The sequence below is a fragment of the Caretta caretta genome, chromosome 1, assembly GCF_965140235.1.
Source record: "Caretta caretta isolate rCarCar2 chromosome 1, rCarCar1.hap1, whole genome shotgun sequence".
Classification (NCBI taxonomy): Eukaryota; Metazoa; Chordata; order Testudines; family Cheloniidae; genus Caretta; species Caretta caretta.
The window spans coordinates 193,145,760-193,171,548 of NC_134206.1; the positions used below are offsets into that span (position 1 = coordinate 193,145,760).

General features: G+C 42.0%; 1 protein-coding gene across 5 annotated transcripts in view; it reads right to left on the minus strand.

Annotated features, from left to right (window-relative positions):
- Positions 1-25,789, minus strand: part of PLCXD2 (phosphatidylinositol specific phospholipase C X domain containing 2) — a 96,895-nt gene that overhangs the window by 11,718 nt on the left and 59,388 nt on the right. For all 5 annotated transcript variants that reach the window (XR_012664522.1, XR_012664520.1, XR_012664523.1 and 2 more), the window contains exons 6-7: positions 21,934-22,083; positions 19,386-19,440 (exon numbers count right to left, since the gene is read on the minus strand). The gene's annotated coding sequence lies outside the window, so the exon portion shown is untranslated. The remainder of the gene's footprint in view (positions 1-19,385; positions 19,441-21,933; positions 22,084-25,789) is intronic.

Genomic DNA, 25,789 nt, shown 5'->3' on the forward strand with positions numbered 1-25,789 from the left:
CCAGACAATACTTCCTCAAGACCCACCTGTGCTGTGAAACCTGCAAAATCCTGCTTGGCTAGGCTAGTGAAGGGCTCTGACTGTCCCTATTCTCCTTCCTTCCTCTTACTAACGTCCCCACTCTTGTAAATCCTTCTCACCAATACAAAAACCTAACAAAATCCTTATCAATGACTCAACTGTGCCAGTTCATCACCGTACTCATTTGCTTATAACATTATATCCCCATGCCCAACACTTCGTTTGTTTACCTCTGTTAGGTTGTAAACCTCTAGGGGCTGGATTGTCTCTTATCTGTGTTTGTACAGCATCCAGGCATAAAAGAAAGCTGACTCTCATGTCGAGTGGCTCATTTTGCAGGCATCCCTTCTCTTCCAGAAGAAAGCATACCCAGCACTCTCCTCAGTCAATCCTCTTCAGCAAACAGCATCTTGCTAAGTGCTGCAGTGTTGATACAGTATCTTCAAGCTTTCGAGCATCAGAGTGGTCCACTAGCAGGACGGTCAGTTTGATTTGGACAATCAAGGAATGCATGGACAGTCCATGCCGTAACATTGAGACAAAAGGAAGCCTTTTGAGTCCCGCTTAAGTTTCAACCACGTGACGGGACACACTTCAGCCTTAGTAAGCGGGTTAGGCTGTATGGGATACACAATTTTTAGCCCCCCTCCTCAGATTGAGGTCTGCTGTGCTGTCCCTGAATAGAGCAGCCAAGTCGGTCAAGATACTGCTGAACTACAGTGTCACCCCAAGTCAACACAGAGCTACCAAAGTCTTGACTCACCTACACATAGGTTAATGACTATGAATCCTAGCAGTGTCCATCTCCTGTCATTTTTGCCATTCCCCAATCACCACAGCACTTAGTGGATCATCAAAGGCTGTGCGGGAATTCATTTAAAGTCAACAAGCAGTTGCGCATCAACATGCACACGCTCTCAGACAGCAAAATTTCAAATGGCAGGGTAAAACCAAGACCACTGAAGGACTTGCTGACTGCAGGTTTGTTTCTGTAGTGACCATCTGTCATAAATATAAAGGGAAGGGTAAACACCTCTAAAATCCCTCCTGGCCAGAGGGCCAGACTTTCATCTGTAAAGGATTAAGAAGCTAGGATAACCTCGCTGGCACCTGACCAAAATGACCAATGAGGAGACAAGATACTTTCAAAAGCTGGGGGGAGGGAGAAACAAAGCCTCTCTCTCTCTCTCTGTCTGTGTGATGCTTTTGCCGGGGATAGAACAGGAATGGAGTTTTAGAACTTAGTAAGTAATCTAGCTAGATATGCGTTAGATTCTGTTTTGTTTAAATGGCTGATAAAATAAGCTGTGCTGAATGGAATTTATATTCCTGTTTTTGTGTCTTTTTGTAACTTAAGGTTTTGCCTAGGGGGATTCTCTATGTTCTGAATCTGATTACCCTGTAAGGTATTCACCATCCTGATTTTACAGAGGTGATTCTTTTATTTTTTCTTCTATTAAAATTCTTCTTTTAAGAATCTGATTGCTTTTTCATTGTTCTTAAGATCCAAGGGTTTGGGTCTGTGTTCACCTATGCAAATTGGTGAGGATTTTTATCAAACCTTCCCCAGGAAAGGGGGTATAGGGTTTGGGAGGATTTTGGGGGGAAAGACGTTTCCAAACAGGCTCTTTCCTGGTTGTATATCTGTTAGACGTTTGGTGGTGTCAGCGATAAAGTACAAGGGCAAAAGGTAAAATAGTTTGTACCTTAGGGAAGTTTTAACCTAAGCTGGTAAAAGTAAGCTTAGGAGGTTTTCATGCAGGTCCCCACATCTGTACCCTAGAGTTCACAGTGGGGAAGGAACCTTGACACCATCTCTTACACCAGTTGCCCTATTACTAAGCTAACAAACCTGGTCTGTCCAGCCAGAGCCCAGTAGCCAGGGTGTTTCAGACAAGATCCCTGCTATAGCAGCCTGAAGAGAATAGCTCACCAAATATACTACATCCTAAAATTTCTCTACCTCCCACAAGTCCAACCCTCCTCCACATGGTGAGATGGTGGAAACAGGGTGAGTAGCTGATTGCCTTGTAACACCCAGCAAAATGGGTCCGTAAATACTAACTGAGGCCTTTGGGCACTACCATATAAATTACAAACAAGAAAACCTATGTTAGTAGTAGAGCTGAGCAAACAGTGGATTTTTTAGTTCAGAGGCTGAACAGAAAAATCCAAAAGAAAAGTCTTGTTCAATCTGAAATGAGTTTTTCAGTAAAGTTTTAGGTATTTTTCATCTCAAATTTTAAATTTGGCTACATTTTGAAAAGTAATAGCATTTACTTTCAAAATGTTGAAACATTTCATGTTGAAATTGTTGAAACAAAATTGAAAAATTTAATTTACAACATGCTCAGTAGAGACCTACCAGAGTTGAACAGCTAAAATCCCTGAAACTTCTGTCCTCACTGACCATGCTGCATCCCACAACGCTCCTGCTTGTGACTGTACTACACACGCTCTATCCCTACAGAGCAACTGAGCTCCAGCACAGGATTATGGGAACATACTAGGACTATAATTGCTGCTCCAGGCTGGGGTGGGTCTGGCCACCAGAACTGAGAGCAGGGAGCCTCTCTCTTCTGTTCTCCCCATGCTCCCACCTGTTGGGAGGAAGAAGCCAGACTCAAATGCAAAGGGGGCGAAAGCAGAAGCAGAAGGGAGGAAAAGGAGTAGCCTGGGTGAGGAGCCTGGTGATACCCATGAAGGGATGCGTATGAGAGAGAGAAACCATGCAACTGGCTGGGCAAGGAGACTGGGACAAGGAGCCCACAGGAGAAGGGGACACTGGGATGGAGAGCTGGGGGAGTAGAGAAAGGATGCCTGTACTGGTTAGGCTAGATTCCAGTAAAGACTGGGGGGGGGGGGTTGGGGGGGGAACGACTTTGACTTATTTGGCTTTGAAGGTAAACAGTGAGATTGGGCAAGGAGCTGCAGGGAGGTGGGAGACTGGAACTAGCTGGAAGTGGCAGCCTGGACTAGGAGCTAGAGGGGGAAACAGATCTGACAAGGAGCTGAGTTGCAGGAAGAGACTTGGGACTGGCTAGGAAAAGAGACTAGGACAAGGAAGCGGGGTGGTGGGGAGAAACTGTGGTTGGATGAGGAGCCCAGGGAAAAAGATGAGACGTCTAAGCTAGTGCTGGCAGAAGGAAGAGACGGGTCAGATGAGGAGCTGGAGGGGAAACTGGGACTGGCTGGGCAAGGAGAGTAGTACTGGGATTAGAGGCCAAAGTAAGAACTGGGACTGTGTAGACAAAGAGATTGGGAGTGAGACAAGGAGCCAGGAGCGGGACAGGTACAGGTTGGAGGGGAGGGGGCAGAAGGACTCAAGCTTGAGGGAATGGCAGAACTGACTGTGGCTTCTAGTGTCTGAAATGGAGGCCAAGATTCTTGAATGTCACCACTCCTCTGGTGTCAGCAAATATCTGACTGTCCATCCTGCACACTGAAAGAGGCCTGGCCCTACGGCAAAAATAGTAAGTCATCATGTAATTAAAGACTGGCTCACAATGCATATGCAGACAGGGGACTGAATTAAGGTTGCACAGGCAACCTAACTTCTGGCATTTCTTAACTTTGCAACTTTAATAATATTCTTTTAACTTGAGGTGGGCAATTTTTTATTATTATTTTTTTTTTGGCAAACAGTAAAAATTGCCAAAAAAAAAAAAAAAGTTTCTGGACAGCAAAACAATTTGTGGATGTGGCTGAAAACTCTCTGGAAATGTCAAAACCTGATGTTCAACATTACATGTAAGGGATATAACTTGGCCATATTTGGATGAACTTCCATGAAGAATGGCAAAAGGCATATACCTGACACAAAGGACACCCCTCACTACACCAAATTTCAAGCCCCTGCTCCAAAGGTAGCTGGTGCTAGAGCTGTTCAAAAGAAAGGCTGCCAAAATTTTTAACATGGGTCAAAAACAGCATATTTTTTATTAGCCTGGTACTTGGAAATGGCTGAGCTGTTTTGGCTGAAGTTTTAATAAAATAATAAAGCATGAGGCAGATACCTGGCATGGAACATTTCAGCCTAAACAATTACAGTTTGGTGAAGTATAAACAACTATAAACAAGGTCTTATAAAAGCAAGTGTCGGGTTCCCCTAATATTAACAAGTGCAATATAGTGCAGCGAAACATTCAGAATCTCAGTTCAGTCTGAAGGTTTTGTACGAATGTTTACAGGAAGCTCAGAAATAGATAATCCTTGACAAGTGTCACTTGTCTATTTTCCTTGATGTTACCCTGGCACCATTCCGGCTGTTGCCCTTGTTAGCTGGGTTTGACAAAGCCAGAATTTTGAGGGTGGATTTTGATTTTGTGCTCTGGAAAACGTCCAGTTCAACTTTCAACAGAAAAAAAAAGTATTTTATTGGGAGGTTGGTGTTCCCAGCTCCCTCACAAAAATGGCTCAAGGACAATGAAGCCAACACAGAATGAAATAATCTGAACACAAAGGGTTGAACTGGAGTTATGTCAATTTATCAGTGCCTCCAAGGTTACCTCTGTTCAAAGTAGAGGACAGGAACAGCTCTGATCTTGTTAGATCTTGAATAATCCAACAATGAGGCCTGAACTGGAGCAGTGACATGATTCTGCATGTGTCTCCAAGGAAACCTTTGTTGCAACCAGAGCCCATGAGCGGTTCTGACAAAAAACCCCTATAGGGATCATGAAATAAAGCCAAGTGGCTCTGTCCTTTTTTCAGACCTCTGAATGAGGCATCGTTCAATTTAAACAAGGGTGAGCCACACTGACAAATATAAATTTATCATGAAGCATGAGAATCTAACAAAAGAGGTCCAGAAAGATTACCTCTATTTAAACGGAGTGTAACTCCCTCCCACTGAAATTGAACTCAGTGAAGCAGTGCCCTGCTTGTAATAATGACAATTATGCAGGAGCTTTTGTATGGTTTTTATTACCTCAGCAGTGCAAGGCCCGCAGCTCTATTCACAGTTTATGCAATAGGAATGTTCAGTTGATCTCCTGCTCTGTTTGGCTGAGCACTTCTCAGTGCTCTATAATAAAGCTAGACCAAGCAAAACAAACATTCCCTTATGGGCATAAGCTACCTGTTTTGAAAGTATTATGTAATAAGCTACAACAGGAAGAGTGTTACTGAGCTATGGGTCCATTATAGAATGTGTGACCAAGGACCTGCATACAGAAATGACCCAGGAATAAACATCCTGCCATGGTTCATTGCTATTACATTATGGCCATACTCCATGCTAGCGTCTCCCTTCTCTTTCGCTCTCTCCTCCCACCCCCTTCATTCCTTTCTTCACCCTACCCCATGAACTGGGAACAGCCTCTAAGTGGGCAAAAGTTGAAGTGAGCTGTTTGCAAACAACCTATAACGTGGAAATTACTTGTCCAAACTATTCATTGGGTTATAATGTATAATAATTACAGTAAGATCATGGGAATGAGTCACTAACCAGAGCAGAGCCCAAATTTTCATTGAATATTAATTTATAATTTTTGAGAAGTTATTCTTGTATACATTGTTTGTGAAAATACTTTGTCAGATTTCAGCATGAAAGGCATAGAAAAGTCCATAAAAGTACAGATAAAGTCCCTTTCTGATTCAACAAGGACCCAATATACAAGACCTGGTTATAGATTTCAAACAAATCAAACATCACGATGTTCAGATCTTGCATTACAAATCTAGGGGGCCAGTTGCAAAATTAAGATCAGGATTAAGGTTACAAATACAATAACTCCTCGCTTAACGTAGTTATGTTCCTGAAAAATGCTACTTTAAGAGAAATGATGTTAAGTGAATCCAATTTCCCCGTAAGAATTCATGTAAATGGAGGGGTTAGGTTCCAGGAACATTTTTTTTGTCGGACAAAAGACTGCACGCAAACACACACAGTATAAGTTTTAACCAATATAATACTGTACACAGCAGTGATGATTGTCAAGCTTGGTTGAGATGAAGTCAGAGGGTGGGATATTTCCCAGGGAATGTCTTACTGCTAAATGATGAACTAGCACTTGGCTGAGCCCTCAAGGGTTAACACAATTGTTGTTAATGTAGCCTCACATTCTACAAGGCAGTATGAATGGAGGGAGGGGAGACAGCATGGCAGAGAGTGACAGAGACACACACCATGTGTGTGTGAGAGAGACGCGCATTTCCCCTTTAAGTATGCTGACCCTACTGCAAGTACATTGCCTTTTTAAGTACATCAGCAAGTTGAGACAGCTGCTGCTGCCAGCAAGTTCCCTCTATCCTGAGCCCTGTCCCGTCTCCACAGCTGCTTTGTGGATGGGGTAAAGGAGCGGGGCGGGGAGGGGTGGGGAGGGACACCCTGACATTAGCACCCCTTCCCCCCCACCTTGCACAGCAAGCAGGAGGCTCCCAGGAGCAGCTCCAAGGCAGAGGGCAGGAGCAGCACGGGGCAGCGGGGGGCAGGGAGAGCTGAACTGCCAGCAATTGATAGCCTGCTGGGCGGCTGCCGCACAGGGAACTTAAAAAGAAAAGGAGTACTTGTGGCACCTTAGAGACTAACCAAATTTATTTGAGCATAAGCTTTCGTGAGCTACAGCTCACTTCATCGGATGCATACTGTGGAAAGTGTAGAAGATCTTTTTATACACATAAAGCATGAAAAAATACCTCCTCCCACCCCACTCTCCTGCTGGTAATAGCTTATCTAAAGTGACCACTCTCCTTACAATGTGTATGATAATCAAGGTGGGCCATTTCCAGCACAAATCCAGGGTTTAACAAGAACGTCTGGGGGTGGGGAGGTAGGCAAAAACAAGGGGAAATAGGTTACCTTGCAATAATGACTTAGCCACTCTCAGTCTTTATTCAAGTCTAAGTTAATTGTATCCAATTTGCAAATGAATTCCAATTCAACAGTTTCTCGCTGGAGTCTGGATATGAAGTTTTTTTTTATTGTAATATATCAACTTTCATGTCTGTAATCGCGTGACCAGAGAGATTGAAGTGTTCTCCGACTGGTTTATGAATGTTATAATTCTTGACATCTGATTTGTGTCCATTTATTCTTTTACGTAGAGACTGTCCAGTTTGACCAATGTACATGGCAGAGGGGCATTGCTGGCACATGATGGCATATATCACATTGGTGGAAGTGCAGGTGAACGAGCCTCTGATAGTGTGGCTGATGTTATTAAGCCCTGTGATGGTGTCCCCTGAATAGATATGTGGGCACAGTTGGCAACGGGCTTTGTTGCAAGGATAGGTTCCTGGGTTAGTGGTTCTGTTGTGTGGTATGTGGTTGCTGGTGAGTATTTGCTTCAGGTTGGGGGGCTGTCTGTAGGCAAGGACTGGCCTGTCTCCCAAGATTTGTGAGAGTGTTGGGTCATCCTTCAGGATAGATTGTAGATCCTTAATAATGCGTTGGAGGGGTTTTAGTTGGGGGCTGAAGGTGACAGCTAGTGGCGTTCTGTTATTTTCTTTGTTAGGCCTGTCCTGTAGTAGGTGACTTCTGGGAACTCTTCTGGCTCTATCAATCTGTTTCTTCACTTCTGCAGGTGGGTATTGTAGTTGTAAGAATGCTTGATAGAGATCTTGTAGGTCTCTGTCTGAGGGGTTGGAGCAAATGCGGTTGTATCACAGAGCTTGGCTGTAGACGATGGATCGTGTGGTGTGGTCAGGGTGAAAGCTTCAAAAGAAACTACAGCATTTGCTCAAGAAATTCCCCGAAAAAGCACAAGATCAAATCTGCACAGACACAGCCCTGGAACCCCGACCTGGGATATTCTATCTACTACCCAAGATCCATAAACCTGGAAACCCTGGGCGCCCCATCATCTCAGGCATTGGCACCCTGACAGCAGGATTGTCTGGCTATGTAGACTCCCTCCTCAGGCCCTACGCTACCAGGACTCCCAGCTACCTTCGAGACACCACTGACTTCCTGAGGAAACTACAATCCATCGGTGATCTTCCTGATAACACCATCCTGGCCACTATGGATATAGAAGCCCTCTACACCAACATTCCACACAAAGATGGACTACAAGCAGTCAAGAACACTATCCCCGATAATGTCACAGCTAACCTGGTGACTTTGTGACTTTGTCCTTACCCATAACTATTTTACATTTGGGGACAATGTATACCTTCAGATCAGCGGCACTGCTATGGGTACCCGCATGGCCCCACAGTATGCCAACATTTTTATGGCTGACTTAGAACAACGCTTCCTCAGCTCTCGTCCCCTAATGCTCCTACTCTACTTGCGCTACATTGATGACATCTTCATCATCTGGAACCATGGAAAAGAAGCCCTTGAGGAATTCCACCATGATTTCAACAATTTCCATCCCACCATCAACCTCAGCCTAGACTAATCCACACAAGCAGTCCATTTCCTGGACACTACTGTGCTAATAAGCGATGGTCACATTAACACTACCCTATACCGGAAACCTACTGACCGCTATTCCTACCTACATGCCTCCAGCTTTCACCCTGACCACACCACACGATCCATCATCTACAGCCAAGCTCTGCGATACAACCGCATTTGCTCCAACCCCTCAGACAGAGAAGTGAAGTGAGCTGTAGCTCACAAAAGCTTATGCTCAAATAAATTGGTTAGTCTCTAAGGTGCCACAAGTACTCCTTTTCTTTTTGCGAATACAGACTAACACGGCTGTTACTCTGAAACAGGGAACTTAGGGGAGCTAAGAAGGGGGCTGCCAGTCCACCCTGGTTCCAAGCCCCCCACAGCTAGCTCAACCGGCTGCTCTTCCTGCAAGCAGTGGACAAAGCAGGCAGCTGCCAAACAACATTATAAGGGAGCATCGCACAACTTTACTGATCTATTAGAGAACATGCTTGTTTAATGTAACAATGAAACAAGGTTAACCGGGACGACTTTAAGTGAGCGTTACTGTACCCCAAATTTCCAGACAAGCTGATTTCTATTTCAGTCAAGTTATTTACTCTGCTGGGAAAATGCTATTTCTGAAGCATAAGAAGTGAAGAAGGAAGTCCAATTCATGCTGTCTGGAGAAGCCTCACTTCTGAACTCAGGGCAGTCTGTAAAATTAATATTCCACAACCCCACAATCCTGGAGTGCCTCCAAGGAGCCACACATTTTAACAAAAGATCACATAATTCAACCATAAGAATATGTTCATCTGGTTATTTCAAGTTATTTTCCTGTCCTTAAATGAACACTCCATCTGTTTTTCATTTCCTGACTGGGGCTGGGGAAAAAACACAAAGGTCTAGAAGCTACTGACCAAGGTAAACAGGGTGTTCTATATTTAGCAATAAAATAATAATAACAACAACAACAAAAGGTATAGAGAAAGAGAAAGGAAAAATACTCTCCAGGCTGGAGGAGGCACTGAGCATTAAGAGCTGGAGAACAGATTATTTATAGTGGTAGGGGTTAAGAAGGGGTAATTTACTTGCAGCTGTAATTCCTGTGAAGCTTCAGCACAAGGGTTCATATATTAAATTGAAACATTTCCCTTTGCTGCTTGCTGTAGGTGGTGAAAGTGCATAGTGAAGTGAGGGCAGCTCTAATCATAGCAGGCATCTAAATGAAAATATGTGGTATTGATCAGTTTTATCCAGGGCAGAATTTGACGGTTTCTGCCATTCAATGTGACATTGTTGTGAAAACTGGCAAACCTGTGAATTTTATACACATTGGCCTCAATCTGCTATTTGATGAAAAAAATTGCCATTTATTTATTTCAAACAGTTTTGTCTCCCAACAAAGACTAGTTTCACATGAGAATTTGTCTTTCATATTCAGTTGATGTCCCCTCTCTCCCCCCCAAAAAATTGTAGGCAAGAACAAAAAAGTTTTTTTTTGGGGGGGGGCGGGGGGAGAGAAGGGGCATTAACTGTTTTTCATTAAACTCTCCAGCATCTAGTTATTAATTGAATGGTCTGGAAATTAGACTTTTATCCAAATGTGAAGAGGTATCTACAGGTTTTACTGACTAGGAGAACATTCAAATAATTCTCAAACACTCATGGCTCTGAATACAAGCAGATCAAATGATTCCCACACGTCACAACAATATGGCACAGTTAGGGGTATAATAGAGGTTTTACTCCTTCCTTTATTGGCCCCTTCTGTAGACAAGATCCTGAGCTATATGGGGCACTGGTCTGTGATATTGGACTACATGGACATTAACATGGCAGTTTTTAGGCAATGAAGGCCAGTTCCAGGGTCTTTTTTCTTCTTCTTTGTCTTACTAGATGCAGCAGTAAAATAAAATAATAATAGTAATAATTAAATGGAACAACTGCTTTGGATAAACATTTTCTGTAAGTCATTCTGAACTCCAGCCATTTCAAAAGCTAGCCAGGAAAGCAGGCCTACCCTGCGAATAAACCTGCATTTCTTGTTCAGAAAGCTGCTGGGAGTCATCACACTGTAAATTCTGTGGACGATAGCTAAAATGAAAACTGAAGTTATAAAACTATCAGCAAATACTGGACCTGACAACTCAAAGTGCTGGCCACCCTCTGACCATATTGTAATCTGTTGACTGGGCCCCTACTAATCAAAATGAGGAGGGCTAAAAGGCACTTCCTCCTTTAGTAGCAGCTAGAAGATATTTTGTATTTTAATTCTATTATTTTATTTGCTCTGGACATACTTTGTTTTAAGTAGCATGTTTCTGCTTCTCAGGACCCTATAATGATCTATCAATAAAAGTAAGACTGCTCTAAATAGCCTTATTTTAAAGAACATTCACCTCTCATTGCTGCTGAGAGCAGCAAGCTTTTCTCTCACACAGGAATGTCTGATGTAAATCAGGTCTGCAAAAGCCTTCGACTTTGTATGTTCCAGTATCCAGTATCATTGGCAGAAGAGGTCAAAACACAAACTAAGAGTCCAGATGTCCTGGGGTTTTAAATGACTGTATAAGTGCTGACAAACCTCACTGGGCCATGAAAAAAATCTCTGTTTTTGCTTCCTGACCACCATTCCTTCTTCTGCATTGTTAGGTGATTATTTCAAAAGCCAGATGATCCTCTGACGTGTTTTCCTTCTCTGAAACAAACATGCATAAAGCCACACAGAAGTAATCACACAGATTTATTACTATCGTTACTAAGTTAGAGAATGCAGAACAAGGATCCTTAACATAATTCCTAGCAAGATAATTTGTTACTACTTTGTCACTTCGATCATGTTGTGATTTAGCAGATTCCTTTAAAATTGGATCAAGCTAATATTTAAACCCTAATCTTTTCTCCCCGTGCCTGTGCTTCTTGATTTCTCTCTTTCCCTTGTATGTTATTAGCCTCATGACTGAGTACATAAATCTATTCACCATACAGTTACTTTATCTTCCTGTTTCTGTAATTTATACCATACCACATTGAATCTCCATGTAGACAAGCCCTAAGAAAGATATTGTTAGATTAAATATTCTCCTCAGGTCTTTCTACCTCAGGACGAGAGCTGACAGATTTTTTTTCCAAGCAAAAAGTAAATGAACTGAAAAACAAATTTTCTGGGGAACCAGAAATATTTGCCAAACCCAATAGCTCAGTTATTTACTCAGTCCTGCTTGAGACAGCTTGGCCCCAACACAAGATCTCCTTTCCCCAGAAAGCCTCTCCCATCTCCCTACTAACCAGATAAGATAATGTTCTATCTGCCCCAATGAATCCACAAAATCCACTTAATCCTTTCCAAGCAGAATCAACAGCTAATCACAAGATGGATTGTTTCAAACAAACACTGCCAGCCTATTATAAGTGGATAAATAAATAATAAACAACTATGAGGGCATTAGGGAAGACTGAGATGGAGATATAATTACCTGTGGACACTAATTACTCCATGATGCATGAATGTGTTTTCCGGTCACAATGTTTTCTTGCTTGTTAACCACATCATACAATACTACTCGAAGATCATGACTTCTTTTATAATCCATTGACTTATTTACCACCCAGGGTTTCAGAAATGGAGCAGTCTAAAATAAGGGCACTTTAAAACTAGTCTTCTATGGGGTTGTTATATTTTGTTCCTGAAATGATCTATTAAGTTAAACTATTGCTTTAAAGGAAGAGCAGTTGCATGCATCATCACCAACCCTGAATTTAACGAAGAAGCCTTTAAGGCCGTTATGGCTGGTTATGTAACAGCCTACTCACACACAGCCCCAAAAGTAGAATTCATCCTGAAATGTCTGTCATATGGGGCTAAACAAAGCAACTACTGCATGGTTAGTGGCATTTTTCTTACGTGGGAAGATGCTTCAAGTAGTGCTGACCCTCCAAGAAGAACAGAGAGAATCTCCGAGGGGTAAATGAGGAAGAAATCAAGCTGAACATTGTCATACTATAGCAGAAAGAAAAGGGAGTACTTGTGGCACCTTAGAGACTAACCAATTTATTTCAGCATAAGCTGTCATGAGCTACAGCTCACTTCATCGGATGCATACTGTGGAAAGTACTCCACAGTATGCATCCGATGAAGTGAGCTGTAGCTCACGAAAGCTTATGCTCAATAAATTGGTTAGTCTCTAAGGTGCCACAAGTACTCCTTTTCTTTTTGCGAATACAGACTAACACGGCTGTTACTCTGAATACTATAGCAGGGAAGAGTTAAGGTATATAATTATCTGCCTAACTGTAAAATTTGTTCCTTAAATGTAGTAAACCTTTTTCCTGCACTATCTGGGGGGAGAGAGAGAGAGAGAGATCCATCTGCTTAGATTATACATTCCATTCTAGATTCAGCATGAGATATATTATGCTCTTCTACATCAGACATTTCCAAAACACTGTGAAAGCTGTATAAATATCCAAAAGGCTTGGGCAGGGTAAAGTTGCATTTTATTGGCAAATACTCTGAGGCTGAGTTTTCATTCTCGGGTCAGAACAGGGTAGGATCCAGCTGCATCACCCAAAGTATAATTGCTATGGGCTATTAAAAGGTTTAAGCTTGATTAAGAATGCTGTTTGGTTGGAATTTCAAATATTTAACCTTCAATTTTCAAAGCACGGCACAAGCACCGAGTCAACATTACAGGAAGTTAAGTGACTAAAATCCATGCCCAATGTTGAACTTGTATCTCTCCTTGTCTCCACTCTTAAAAAGTTCTACTTGACTGATCATTAAGGTTCACTGCCTCCCACCCCAAGAAGTAATGCTGTAAACAAGGAGTTCTCTTATACCTTAGCTCTTGTGAGAATTTAAGAGCTGTCAATTCCTTGAGGCTGAATGAGAGGTTGCGGGCCACGTTCCAGCTGCAGGGCCATAATCCAGTATGGCCAGCTGGAGATCTAGAGCTGTGTTGCAGGATCCAAGAGGGTCCAGCTAAAGATCCAAACACCAAAATCCGGAGTTAAGAGATTCAGAGCTGGGGAAGTTCATCCAGAGTTGCAGCATTAAAAGGCAGGTGTTATGTTACAAGGTGTTAATGGTTGCCATCAAGTGTGTCTATGGGCAATCACAGACCTTATTCAAGCTGAGGAGTGTGCTAGCTCTGACCCTAAGCACCCCTGCATTCACTCCCTACACAGTGTTGTAATCACCTTTGTACAAAAAATTGCCTCATGAGGTATCATTTGAAAATTCATACCTTGCTGATCATGATGTGTATATTAATAGTTATAGATATAAGCTGGAATTATGACAAAAATGTGTTTAAACCAGGCATGTCAGGGAGAGTTGGTAAACAGATCTGCCTTGGACAAAGGAATGTGTATTTGATTCTCTGTCCAGCCTGGTCTTCAGGCAAAGACAGTGAAGGTCCATTTTTATGTATTAGGTAAACAAAGCTATTAAGCTATCAAGGGGGAAGAAAAAGCATGGAGCTTCCTTCACCATCAGATTCCATGTCACCTTCCTCACAGCTTGAATAAACTTTACGTCGAGGGCAAACTTGAGAAGAATCCATTCAAAGATTCACTGGACTATAAAAAGAAAGGGGAAGAAAGAACACAAAGAAATCAATACTTTGGGCTCCTGAAGGAGATCCTGACTGAAGGGAAAGTAAACCATTTTGCTGGAAGACTGTGGGGGATAAAAAGTGTCTTGAACAAAGGCTGTATGTTGCTAGTTTAAGTTTTAGTTGCTAGAAGGCATTTCACTTTAATTTGCTAATAACCATTCTAACTTTATCTCTTATACTTGAACTCACTTAAAATCCTACCTTCTTTGGTTAATAAACCTGTTTCACCTTTCATCAAACAATGTTGTGTTTGAATTAAAGTGAATGTTAACTCCAGTTAATGTGGCAAATTGTTGGGTTTTGTCTCTTTAAAGGCACGAACCGACTGTATTATTTCTCTGAACATTTCAGGAGAGGACATTACAGAGCAGATAGGTTTGGGAAAGTTCAGGACTGGGGGTGTGTTGGGGTCACCTAACATTAATCAAGTCTGGGAAAGATAAGAGTGGGTCTGTGATAACTGCTGGCAGGCTACTGTATTTAAAGGGATTGAGTCAGAGCTGTACAGAATACAGAACGTGAGTGCATGCTGGTTGCTGGCTGTGTATGTGTGTGTCCCCAGTTGGGAGCCAGAGGCAGCAGAAGCATTTTGAGGCACTCAGAGTTATAATACAAGCAGTGACACAACCTCTCTGGTCTGAATCGCACCGTGAAGTGTGACACTAACCATCTTCACTCAGACTCAATGGAAGAAATAGTTAAGTTCCTTTGTGGAGTAAGATAGCTGGAGATAACCAAGACCACCATCCAAGACACTGGACTGCATGCTAGGCCAATCAGTAGCTAAGCCACATGGGCTGAGGGTTTCCCCAGGGACTAGGGTTGCAAGTTTTGGTTGGATGTATTCCTGGAATTTTCATCACATGACAATCTTAAATTAAAGATTAATCTTCATGGGGACTCCAGGACAGTCCTGGAGGGTTGGCAAACCTCCAGGGACTGATTATAAATGGAGGTGCTGGGACATTGATTTGGCTGTAGATGAATGTGAAAAGAAACAGAAAGGAAGAGAAAGCTAAAAAAAGCCAGAGGAGCAGTCATGAGCATGGCCCTGAGAGGGAGCAGAGACAGAACTCCTCAGGGCACGTGACTAGCTGGAAAAGCAGGCTTGGAAACTGTAAGCAAGGCAGAAGGAAATTGCCTTATGTTTGTTCCTACTATTTTCAGAGAAATGGGACTTTGTGTATATTCCTAGTAAATAAACATGATTGCACCAAAGAAATACCTAAAAAACTAAATCAAAGTGGGAAAGGGGAGAGACAATCCCTCACAGCAGGGATTACTTCCTATTCCCAACAGAGTAGCAGACAAGCAAATGAAAAATAATTCATTATACATATTATGAAGCAAAACAAATTGGAAATTTGTCTCCCTCCCCTCCTCCTACTGTCACTGTGGCAGGGACTGTTTAGAGGAGGTGGAAGAGGAAAATATTTGTCTTTATATTCCAAGCACATGCAACAATTGCTGCCAGACCCTTCTACCCATAGTCCTATATTAAACATTAGAACATCATCTTTATGTTAAGGGGAAAATATCTCCACTCAGTCGCTACCACTAATGTTTAAAGGGACACTGCCATGGTTGACATACTTCAGATATGCACACAAATTCATTAGAGTGTAAAGGGACCTGTACGCTATCTAATCCAGCCTTCATTTATTACTGGACATTATTCATACTGCAGTACTGAGTCACTCCAGGTAGGTGGAGACCCATTGTGCTAGGTGCTGCACACCTGCAAAGTAGAAGACAGCCCCTGCTCCGAAGAGCTCACAGTCTTGTTGAATAACACTTTCAACTTATGATTTAATATAAATGAAACTCTCTAGAGAAAGTAAGTCACTTGGTATAGTTGTGATTGTAGTGCGGGAATTTAGAGACTGTCTATAAGTTAATTGTGATATTTTAAAAATGAAAGCATCTCATTGGGTTTGAATTCATTTGTAGGATCATATATTTAGTTATTTGCAAATATTTGGACTGCTGCCAGATATTCAGGGAAATGGTTGGGCACCTCAAAAGGTTAAGAACTTTATGCGAAAATTTGTTAAAGTGCATTTTTCACTATCCTCTAATGTTCGTTTTAAAGTATTTGAATAATAGAGTTAGGGAATAGAAACTCCAGAACATAAATACAAAGCAGTTAAAAGAGAAGCCTTTTCAAACAATCCAAAGGATAAAAATTATTCATCCAAATGATTAAACAACAAATACTTCTGAAGACAATGAAGGTCAGTTTGCAATAATTTGCAAACCAAAACAGGGCTAACTTCATAATGAACATTATTTGTGATAATGAGCTGTAAGAGAACTCAAAAGAGATGACTGTTTTTGAATGATAATTTGTTAGCTGTCACTGCAGCTCTGCATAATTATTTCCATTATTTCTCTGCATCACATTCCCAAGTCTTACAGAGACATTGCCTAATATGTAAATATAAATTGCTGCTTTTCTTACTGTCTCTTCCTTTTCCAAACCACATATATCTCCTGTACGCAGCATATTATTAAACCTTCTAGGAAGGCAAAAGTTAATAACTAGTTTCTCTATAGGAATACATTTTATTGTACCAGGGGATTTATTATCTGAAGTCAGACAGGCTGCAAAGTTGCGGATGAGAAATAACCCTTCTGTTATAGTAAACTGTTTTGCCAACTGTTAGGCACATGTGACTATAGATTTGAAATAATTTGCACAAAAACCAAATAGTTTTCAAATTAAAAGCTTTATTGGGCTAAAGCCTGCTTTAAATCCCATTAGAGTCAATGCTAAAACTGCCATTAACCTTTGTCATGATTCTCACTGAATTGATGTTTAAAACTATTTTGTTCCTATCTGTGCTTACGATTTAACACTCCCCCCCCCCATTATAAACATTTCTCCTATTAAAAAGATGACTAATAGGTAATGCAATACTAAGCCTCCACACCACCAGTTTAAAAGCAGCATAGGACACTAATGACTTGCAGTTGTTGACACCAGATGGCTGGCCATTATGAAATGACTTCATTGTTTCAGTCCTCGTGGACACTTCAGTGATCACTACCATAACTAGCAGGCTCAGCAGAGAGGGTAGGGATTCAGTTGGTCCTGAAAAGACAATTGTGCTCACTCCTAGAGCAAGTCCTTGCAGACCACAGTTGAGAACATTTTGGAGCAAGCACATTCTGTGTATGTTTGGAAATCAATGGAGGATTTCAGTCTTTGCTGCTGGCAAACCAGTTCTAAGACAGATTTGACATTAATCATTTTTAAAAGCTTTAATGAAATCTCACTAGTTAGCCAAGTGTTTGTCCAACTGTCAAGTGCTCAAAGGGATGGGGGGGGGGAAAGAGAGGTTTATGTGTCACCCAATTTTGATTGTGAACTGTATTCCTGCTGAAAGAAGTGCCATTATACAATACAGTACATGAAAAAGTATCAAAAACAAAAACCCAACACAATTTTTAGAGGCTAATTTTTGGTAAGTCCCTGGAGAGGAAAAAATGAAAGGTTTATGCTTTAACGCCGTTGTTTTGTTCCAACTTTATGGCTAGGTGGACAATGTGACAGACTGACAACATCCTGGACAAACCTTATGGAATTAAATATTACTGAATTCAGATTAATACCTTTGGGGTCCATTGTATTAAAAATGCAACTGTGTATGGATTATTGTGAAATTGTATGTAACTCCTCTAGGAAGAGGGAGATGCTAATGTAATTGCTCTGGTTACCAGGCCTTGGAAGCCACCCCCTGGACAGTTTTGCATACATTAGTTCAAATGGGATTCCCCAGGGACCAAAAGACAAAAAGGATTTTTTTGAATAAATAGCCTGATTTGAAATAGGCTCATTCTTCTTCCTGGTCCAGCAAATGGACAGGATCCTTGGTCCATGGAGGGCCACAGTCCTTAGGGAAGCTTTGGAACGACTGGGCGTACTGAGACCCATAAGAATGGGTACTTATTCTGAGTTGAAGCTGTGATGAACTTGAAACCACAAGGCAGCTCTTGGGTGAAGTTTTAATGGATTGCCAGAGCCTACGTTAAAGTTGGGGTGACCTCTGGTAAGGTTATTAGCATGTATGTAGATTCTTTTATTGTTTTAAATGTTTTCTCTGTAGTGCTTTTACCTTAGGAATAAAATAGGCTTGCATAGGAAATGCTGTCTGGTACCTTATAACTGTGGGAAATTACCCTGTTATTGGTCTCTGAAGAGAAAGTAAGCAGGCCTGCTTAGGCAGAGTCACTTGCTGGGATATTACAGTATACTCAGAGGACTGTGCGGCCTGGAAGTAAGTCCGGTCAGAAGGGTGTTAGACGCATGTCTCCACTCAAGAGAGGTGACAGCTAGGGGAGACTGAAGCCGAGAAGCCCTGGCTGGACCACACAGAGTACAGGCTCATTTACCCTCAACCATGACACACAGAAACATCATTTTGTGCTCAGCTAGGCAAAAGGAGATCCACACTGAAGGCTAAATCCTAGATTTCTTCCTATGTGAGTTTCCTTGAGCACAGACTGTGTGTAGTGTGACTACAAGTCTCCAAGGTTTGGCCTCCTCTCTGGATTTAATTTGTATGACCTGGCTTGTCGGTGCTTTGTGTGCTGCAGTGTCTACCCATGTCTAGAGGGTGAATTATTAAGCAAGCAGGGTCATAGATTAGTTGGTTTGTTTCCATGAGTTGTCTCTCCCTAATTTTCTGAAGCTGTTGGCACCGCACATAACTTTGCAATGATTCTTTTGATCCAGCAGAGCAACTATACCACCACCTGTAAGAAGCTGTAGTGCACAGCCATGAAATTAAGTGAAAGCTTGATGGCACCCCCTAGACTTCAGCTGGCTTTGTTTACATGTATCAACCTGAAACAAATCAAATCAAGTTTGGCATGGTTTGGGGTTTCTTTGTACAATGCTCGCACCGCTCAAATGACCATACTGAATCCAAGAAAAGAGTTACAGATCTTGCCAGCAATGATCTGAGTTTCACAACTGCTTAGATGTCAATTGTCCATGTTAGGAGAACAACAAAGCCAGCCACATTTTCTATTAACTGCCACTGGAATCGTTTCTTGATAAGAGAGCCAGATTTTGCAAACCAACCCAGAGCCAGCACACACTTGTGTACTTATTTTTGCCTGCACAGTTGTTGCCATTTCATTCAGAAATGGTTTAAAATAGAGAAGCATTGTGGTCTAGCCAATACGTTACTCTCCCTCTGACCTTTGTCTGTTTAGAGCAGGGTCTCTTACAATTTATTTGGATAAACCTAGCACAAAGGGGCTTCTAGGCATACTGTTACACAAATAATACTTATTTTCATGCACCAATTCCTAATATGAACCTACAGGCCTGCTAAATACTTGTGCCAAAGTAGGCACATTTTAAATGTACAAAGACATCAGGCCTCACTATAAAATAATCTTACCTGCTGAATTAAACAGTAGATAAAGGGCTTGGCACTGGTCTCCTTGGAGTGTAAGCTGTAGGCACAATCAGGAAGTTAGACATTTGAGGGTTAAAAAGACCTGCAAATGCAAAAATGCCCCTACAGTTATTCACACCTATAATGTTGTACCCACAAATAGCTGAGCTACCCAGTAATGCTGGACTGAAAGTTAGACCTAAAGTATCTGAGGGATTTTATCAATAATGTCTTGGCTCTGTATGAAGCCTGACAGCATGTAAGTTAAACATTCATTTTCAGGGTTGTTTTCATCCAAGAATTATTTGACTTCTGGCTTAAGGAAAGGTACCGGCGCATCACTCAGTTGGCCTCCATTACAAAGAACTTTGTACATCCTAGACCTATACTAATCTCTGCTCAATAGAACCCTAGTGTTTTCAACTACTAACATTTAATTTCAGGGGGGAAGAGAGAGGGTTGAAAGAAAGCTGTATTTATGCATACATACATGCGAAAGAAACTTTTTGTGTTTGTGTGTGTGTCCATCTGTCCATCCCTCCTATTGCAGTTTTGTCCCTCATCCGAGCTGCAGCACTGAGTCTTTCCTCAGTGCTCCCTAATTCAAACATTGGACAAGGCTAATCACATTTCATGCTTCATGGTGTAATCCGATCAACAGAGGGGTTGGTAAAGAAACTCTTTCCCCTATTCCACATGTACAACATCAAGCCATGGGATGGATTCATTAGAGGAGTTTTTCCACTGTTCTCTAAAGATTTGACTGTTAACCACCCCTGGAGGCAGGATTCTGGACTTAGACTCATGTCTAATGTGGTTCAGCAAAGCCTATGTTACTTTATTTCCCCTAGATTTAAGCTGACACAAAAGTACAAACCAATAGGTCAGTTACATTGTCTTGCCTTAAGCTGAACTTGCTCAGCCAGAAGTGTATTTAAACTAACAGTTCAGTTCTTTAAAAGAGTGTCTGCTGGTTTTTTGAAAATTAATGACCTCTTGTCACAGATCTAGTTGTGCTCCCCCTCTTGGGCTCTCACCAGACTGCTGTGAGGGGATCCAAACACTGAATTCCCCATGAGCTTCAAGCATTCAGAGTCTGAACAGAGCCCAGGCACTGCACGTGGCTTCCGGTGAAAATGGCAAAAGACCCCACATAGATCCAGGGCCGGCTCCAGCATTTTTGCCGCCGAGCGTGACATGCCGCTACCTTCCTGCTGCCCCAGGCACCTGCTTGGTTCACTGGTGCCTGGAGCCAGCCCTGCATAGATCAGCTCCTGACATTTTATAAACTTCCGGTCCCTCTGTCATGTGACTCCTAGATCAACCTCTGCAGGTGATTCCAGACCCTTGGAAGATGACATCATTGCTATGTGACCTCTTCTTTGCAATCCAGTTCCCCCAGGTGGGAGCCAACCTATTCTCTAGGATGTTTTTATTTGAATGGAGGACCATTCAGATTTAATGATTCTGCTAGCTGTGGATCTCTACCCTTTGAAAGAATATCAATCCAACACCGGAGGTAAAAGGAGAACAGAGAAGGCAAAAGGCTGCATATTCAAAATGAGGCCTGTGATCGACACAAAAAGAGATTTAATAATCTCACATACAATTCAGAAGTTATACGGACAGATTCCCCAAACTGTCTCACCTCCATTGGCCAGAATGCACTAGGAGAGACACTTTGACCACCCTAGGAACTCTTGAAAATGCTTTTCTTGTACATGGATTTTAGAGCATTTCAGATTATGATTTGGCAATCCTTTTAGGACATTTTAGCCTTTGCCCTGTGCTTTTGGATTCAAGTTCCTTCAGCCATTGGCTTTTGACAGATGCACTGTAACATTTTCTCTCCAGAGGCCATTCCACCTCCACCTCCTGCTCCTTTTCTATCACAAGAGTGATTTAGATGCTTTTAAAACTGTTATTGTGGAAACAGAAAGTTCTGTTTTTAGAAACATGACTATAAAGTGTCCTATACCACCCAAAATACCTGCCATAGCTGCTGGCCCTCGACAGCTGACAGACTCTGTGGGTCAGCAGCTCTGGAAGCTCTCTGTTCTGAGGGAGTACTTCCCCATCAATATAGTGTGGAATGTCTCCATGGCTTTAGGAGACTGTGCAACACCCATTCAAAATGGCAATAGCTCTTCAGCTGTTGCCGGTTAGGCTGCAGTTGTAACAATAGCAAAGCATTCTATTAATATGGCAGCTGATGTGAATAATCATATAACATATGCTCATCTATGCCGACATGGAGGGAAGGATTTGGCAGGAAAGTTCAAGCTTAGGCAATTCCTATGTTAGTGCATCACAGAATTGGAAGATGGGAAAGGCCTGTTATGTCATCTAGTCCACCCACCCCGACAGTGCATTATTGGTTCCTGTAATGTAGTCTTCACTGCTCCATCTAGTCCAGTTTTAAATGGTCTCTGACAACAAAGCTGACGTAATTTCCCTTGAGCGACCACTCCACAGCCTAGGGCATTCTTCCTGATATCCTACCTAAATAATCTTTTGCTCACTTTCATCCCATTATTGCAAATTATCTCACCTTGAGACTTCCACAAGAACTTCTCTCCAGCTTGTCCTATTCACCCTTCATATCTTCCTCTCCTTCCAAATCAGCTCCTTCAGTCATAGTTGGTGTTGTGTTTGTTGCTCTTCTCTCACTTTGTTGCAGTTTTTGCCATCTTTCTGTTACCTTTGGAGATAGCACATAAATTCCACACAATAGGATTACCAGGATTCATTCTCCATGAAATTTATGTGCTGCCTCCACAGAGCATATCTAATTTTGCTACTTAAATCCTAGCACATAATTGATTTTCATGCCAAAGTTTCTTGGCCTCAGTGAGCACTTATGCTCTGGAGAGCCCTTTATAACCAAATAACTAAACAAATCACTTCAGATTGCTCTGGTCTGAACAGTCCATTGTTACCACTATTATTCTTTATCTTGAGGTGGCACCCAAAGGCTCCAGTCACGATCAGATTCCCATTGTGCTAGATGCTATATGAACACACAGGTAGCTGTGGTCCTGCCCCAATACAGTTTACAATCTAATAAGCCATGACAACAAGTAGACACAACAAACAATAGGAGGGAGGGGAGATGAAGGGGTGGGATGAGGGAGATGTGAAGCAAGTATTAGTGGGAAGATCACATTTGCATTGGCTAGGTACTTCCACAACTTGATGGTTCCAAGTCAACTGAAAGGTGTGTTGCTTGCTGCTCTTTCATAAAAACAAGTGAATACATTCACACTGGCTTCTACCTTCAAGGCGGATGTAAACTACTCAAGTATTGAGAAGAAATGCCCAGTGCTGCCCTGCCAGTAGCAACAACAGAGAGTGGGCATGCTGTAGCATCCTCAGCTAAAGATATTGGGCTTAACAGGCCAGGAATCCTCAGCATGGATAAGGGAGGTGCACTTTGCTGCTTCTCTAAAGAAGAACAAATATGACTGTCTGGTTCTTTTGGCTGGTGGCAGATATGGTCTCTAGGTCACCATTAAGTGGACACCCTACCTCACTCACACCTCATGCTCACAGTGTGTCTGATGCACAGGCTGGTCTGTTAGCCGTGAACCATCTAACCTAGAATTCAATATCCTGCCCTACAGGTTGTGTAACTGCTATGCAATTAACTGCCTGGTGGGCAACACTTGACCATGGTGGAAAGAAGTGGTTTATATTCTCCATCCCTCTGCCTTGTGTGCCAGGGCAGGATTTAGTCCATAAATTTAAAATAAAGAGCATCCATTTAGATTAAACAGAGTTCTACCTCCTACCGGACAGGCTCAGGTATCTAGCACTCTGCTTGCTTAAGCTCTAAGGAGCCATAATGTTTGTTGTGTTTGTCCTGCACACACTGCACAGGGACCCCCGACAAGAGGGGGCTGAGTTCCGTGCACAGTCTTAGTGGCGACCTCAGCCTATTCCAGCTCCTCCCCAATGTGGCAAAAGTGATGCTATCAGGATGGGGGAATCTCTAGAAGTACAGAGGTGAAAGCTAGATTTTCCCCATAATTCCTAAAAAGGACACAGAATATAAAAGTCATATATATAATTCGTCTCCCCCACCAACCAGGCTGCAGGTATGGCGAGTACCTGGAGAAATGGAAATTGAAACTAAATGTTCTTTTGAGGGTGGGACCACCGGTTACAAAATGCATGGGAGGCAGGTACAGTAGCATATGAGGACTTTGGCTGCATTCAAGTGTGTTGGATTTTTTTTTTTTTTATTGTGTGGTCTCAGCTCACTCCTTCACTGATGCTACCACCTGTTTACATAGCAATCCCCTAGTTTACTAAAAACCCTGATTAAAAATTCATTTTTGTCATTATTGATGGTGTTTGTTTACTTTTTGTATTTCACAGGCAATGAAACCAGGCTAGTCCTTTTGACTCTTGCTTACAGTCTTTTTCACTTTGTGGGTGTGCTGTACAAAGTCAATGTTGATTTGTTTAGGTATCCAGTGTTAAAGGGGTATGTTCAAAAAAGCGGGGGTGGGGCGTGGGAAATGAATAGAAAACCATTTCTAGTCATATGAAGGTTCATAACCCCAAGTCTCCCTTTTTCAAATTAAGCCTCAGTTTTGGACCTATACAGTAATAACTAATGCAAAAACAGAAAGCTGGCACATGTGAAATATGCAATATTGTCTGGCATTCAAGTGGCCAGAGATTGGCTCCAATTCAAGCATTTTTACGCAAGATGAGAATAGAGGGAGGAAAGTAGCTCTCAAACTCCATTGGAGAAATATGCCCTTTCTCAGGCCCTAATGTTTTTTCTCCACACTCATAATCCCAGAATATTTTTCTAGTCTCCTGGGGGCTGATCCACTGGCAGTTGTGGGTGCTCAGCACCTCTCAGGAACTGGCTCCTAGTGATTATAAAATTAGGTATGTAGTTCAATGAGCTCTGATTCCCACTTCAATTCTCATCTCTCACTATTAATTTCCCAGCAGAAATATGTTAATGATTTAATCTTCTAATCTCCTGATTTTTCCATCCATTAAGACATTCCTCCGGCACCAGTTCACTCATGTTCTACTTGTATTTTAAGCAAGTTGAGCATAAACTGAGGAGGATTGTGAATTAGAAGGAACCATTAATAAAAAAAAAAAAGATTACATCCATTTTGCCATGTGCTAATTATTTACTGTTTAAAGGCCAGAGCTTGGAAAACGCCAGTACATGCGTATATGCCACACCAACACCTCTCCATAGCTATTTTTGTTCTCTAGAGTCTCAGCTATCATTTAAAAAAAGTCTCTAGCTGTTAAAGTTGCAAAGAAACACACTCCCTCCCCCATCAAAAAAGGTGAACCAGGTGTCACCAATGTACAGCGGAGCCTGAAGAAACAAGAACTCCGAGAAGAGTGAACTGTTGCATTTTTCTCAGAGAAAAGTTTATTCCGAGGCCCAGTGATGATTATTTAAATGTTAACATGGCTAACCATTTCATTCCTCATATAGGAAGGGAGGGGGAGGGTCACAGCTCTGCACAATTCACTGTGAGGGACATCTCCATTTGGTTCTGCAAGAGGGTGGTGTGTGTAAGATACCGCCACTTATTTCCTCCCCACCCCAATTCAGAGGTGAAACAAACCTAAGGAGTCTAGAAGAGTCCTTGGGCATATGAATCTCCACTGAGGTGGAACAGAGCCCAAGGAGCCTAGGAGAACCAAGCATCAAGACAGTCCTGTTTTAAATATTGGCACAAGATACAGTGAGCAGCATCAAATTTTCATCACTCAGATGGGCAGAGCACATTCAGTGGGTGGAACTTGGGTGAGTCCCACCGCTATCCCCCACCCCACCTGACCCCATCAAAGGTTAAAAGTGCTTTATCATAAGATTAACACGTCACTATCCTTGTCTTCAGACATCTTCTCTGGCTCCCTTAGTATTGCATTTTTTCATGTTTCTTTAGGCAAAATTGCCATGTCTGACCCTTACAATTAAAAAAACCCCAAGACACTGAATGAACTTCTTATATTAGACACCGAGATTCCCTCATAACTAGAGCTGGCCAGAAACCTGTATTTTCATAGAATCATAGAATACCAGGGTTGAAAGGGACCTCAGAAGGTCATCTAGTCCAACCCCCTGCTCAAAACAGGACCAATCCCCAATTTTTGCCCCAGATCCCAAATGGATTGAACTCGTAACCCTGGGTTTAGCAGGCCAATGCTCAAACCACTGAGCTATCCCTCCCCCCATTTGCTTTGGTCCTATCAAAACATCTTGAGTAGATAATGTCAAATAATTTCATTTCAATAAAAATGATGTCATTTTGATAAAGCAAAACATTGTTTCAACATCATTTTGGCTTTTCTGTGATATTCAAATACTATTATATTTTTTGTTTTAATATAGTAAAAGTCAAGAAATTGACACG